The sequence below is a fragment of the Pinus tabuliformis genome, chromosome 3_1 (assembly GCF_031772625.1).
Source record: "Pinus tabuliformis cultivar Carrire ecotype Pingquan chromosome 3_1, CPIR1, whole genome shotgun sequence".
In the NCBI taxonomy this organism is placed as follows: Eukaryota; Viridiplantae; Streptophyta; class Pinopsida; order Pinales; family Pinaceae; genus Pinus; species Pinus tabuliformis.
The window spans coordinates 661,917,577-661,920,887 of record NC_142301.1 but is presented as its reverse complement, the minus strand read 5'-3'; positions in this window follow the sequence as shown (position 1 = coordinate 661,920,887).

Genomic DNA, 3,311 nt, shown 5'->3' with positions numbered 1-3,311 from the left:
CTTGTGGATGTTGATATAGACCCTGCGGGCTTCCAGATCTTCCTCAAATGTGCCTGAGAATGTATTGTTGATGTTTTTCCATTTCATCTTGATGTCTTCGTCTATGAGCAGCTTGGTGTTTTCGTAAACGGGCAAACACATAGACACTTGTTCAACTTCATCTCCAGTTGCACCTCTAACGGTGTCTTTTGACCTTGCTCTCTAGGAGGCCATTGTACCTATATTGCTGAGAGACGAAAGAACACCTGCTATACTTGGAGACTACAACAACACTCATGGCAAGCAATCTGTTAGTTGAAAGTCAAAACAAATATGAAGACTGACATGCAACATACTTGGGAGGTTGGTAGTGAAGATTGCGCAATTTTCACTGGGAGGCTGAGGGAATGATTGCCAAAACTGCGCAAAGCACAGTTCGAGTTGTCAGTCTCCCAGCCTCCCAGTGAAAATTGCGCAATCTTTACTGCCAGCCTCCCAGTGATGTTACACGTCAGTTCTCAGATTTGTTTGGACTTTCAACTGATAAATTGCTTGCCATGAGTGTTGTTATCTCCAAGTATAGTAGGTGTTCGTCCGTCTCTCAACAGTGCAAGTACAATGGCCTCCAAGAGAGCAGGGTCAAAGGACATTGTTGGAAGTGCAACTCGAGATGTAGTTGAACAAGTGTCTATGATTTTGCCCATTTACGAAGACACCAAGCTGCTCATAGATATAGACATCAAGATGAAATGTTAGGGCATCAACGATACATTCTCAGAGACATTTGAGGAAGATTTGGAAGATTGTAGAGTCTATGTCAATATCCACAAGTCTAGCTTGTACTGGATTGCATGCAGGTATCTCGCGTTCCCATGTGCGGATGTGATACATTGGATTGTCTCGCACACTGATCCTGAGATGATGATGTTGAGCAGTGTTAGTGGGACAAAGCTTGCCATCTTCAGGGCGAAGGACTCTCAGCGGATGTATTACTTGCCACAACCGGTCATCACAATGGAGAAACATTTAAGCACACGCAACAACGCAAAATCCAGAGATATCTTGAAGAATTAGCTATAAAAGAGCCAGCCAAGTTCAGGACAACACCCAACTTGATTTATAAGACGAAGATACTATGGAAGGCATATCAATACTTGGTCATCTTTGCATGCCGCTTATATGGCCAAGAGACCACAGGGACCTTTTAGCAGGACTGGGTGATTGCGTTGGACCAACTGACGAGTAAAGGAAGGCCATGCAACTGGTCTGATATGTTAGCTCTCAGGTTGAGAGAATAAGTGACAGAAACTCGACATCCGCTCAAAGGTCAACAAACATAGATATACATGTCCGCATACATACTGGATGCAATCTGTGCCCGTTAATAGTTTCCAAGCTTGAAATGGGCATGGATACTTTCAGAAACCTCTGTGCACACTTATTGTAGATTGTTATTCAAATGCAGTTTCCGTGGAGTCATTACACAGTTGTCAGACCACTGTCACTTTAGTGTACAAAATGATATTTGAGTAGGATCCACCTTGCATATCGCAGGTAGCAATGGAGGCATTGGTTGACATAACAGATTGGTATGACTCACCCCTTGGCACATTCATACGGATGTACAACGCGAAGAAGCCTCCGCATGTTTTATCGAAGTTTGCCATGGGCAAACTTGTCATGTAAGAAGTGTCGTATCACATCTCGATAGGGTTGTTAACTAGACTGCATAGGAAGAAAGCACTTTTGCCCGCTCTTCCTTTGTGTATCAGGTTATACGAGATACAAAATATCAAGCATGATGATGCTAAGACAAAGGAGTTCAAAAGATTCATTTTTGGCACTAGAAGTTTCAATCTGTATGACTCGCATTGTTTTGTAGAGGATCACTGTGCGAGAATGCAATTTTCGTGGATCCACAGGGTGTGTCATTGGCCTGTGAAAGACCCATGGAGATATTGTCATAACTTCTCTAGGCCCAATGCACTGGTCGGCATAGTTGTGGAATGGTTAGCGAAGCAACATCTCAAAGGGCGCTATCATCAACAACAACAGAGGATAACAGACTTGCACATGACAAAGGCAAGAGAAAGGTTGATGACAGCGCAAAGGCAAAAATAATCCGCAAGTTCAAAACATATCCACTCATGATGAAAGTAGCTTTGGAGATTGAGACTAAGAGGCGACAATGCGACAAGAGGAATGTGAAAAGGCAAAGAGATAAATGAAGGATGAAGTAGAGGGGGAGTTGCAAGGGTTGAAGAAACGACTCTGGGAAGAGCAAGAGCTACGTATAAGGGAGAAGGAAGCGCAGCAGGGACATACACAACAAGAGGCACAATATGCACAGATTGACGAAACTGCCCATATAGGTTATAGTCTCATTCAAGCAGCTGGCATAGAGCAGGCAGGGTGAGCAGCAGCTGCAAGAGCAGGACTTGCTCAAGAGATTGAACAAATGTTAGAACAGATGGATATGGATGGGGTGCAGTCAGAGTTAGATCATGATACAAACTTTGTGCCTCATAACCAAGACGTCACCCCACCGGCTTCACCAGATCTAGAAGTAGAGCAAGTCCCAAGCGATCAAAGAGATAAAGATCCTTGAAGACAATCTAGAAGTGTAGATGTACAACATAGCTTTTGACGAATCAACACAGAGTTGTGCATTCGCGCAAAGTGCCTACTCCGGATATACATACATTCATTGCGCAATTTGAAGAATGAGTGATCGTATCTGATGTGCGCAAGCATCCAACAATGTTGGCCAATGCTATTAGAGCATATGCCGAATCCACCAGCTCAAGTGCTCGATTCTTGATAATAAAAAACAAGCGAATGATTAAGGAGTTACAAACGACCAAGTAGGGGGGAGAACATGTTACATCATCTGTTAGAGCAGAGTTGAAGAGATCAATACTGGGTGAAGTATCGTTCTTCGAAACAGTCATGTGGATGTTGTATTCCGGATTCGACACTGTGCATAAGGCAGTTGTCCATCTCAACGGTTGGCAGTAGCGCTATACTAGGAGAGTTCGCATCTTGTCCAGTTTGCACACTACTGTCGACCGCATGCAAACATGGATAATGAGATACAAAGGAGACCAATTGCATTTGCCAAAGATGATGAAGCCCAAGGCGGTAGAGTTGAAGACACGCATTCAGAGTCAGATCTGGAACTATGAGGAACTTTTGTAGCTCATCACCAGTTTGCAAGCTTCGCATGCACGGGTGTTCAGAGGCTTGAATGTCATTGTGCGCGCGCACACTATCCCATCTATTGGTACGCTCACCGAAGCGAAGTCGAAGAACCCAAGTTCAAATGGAGCTGG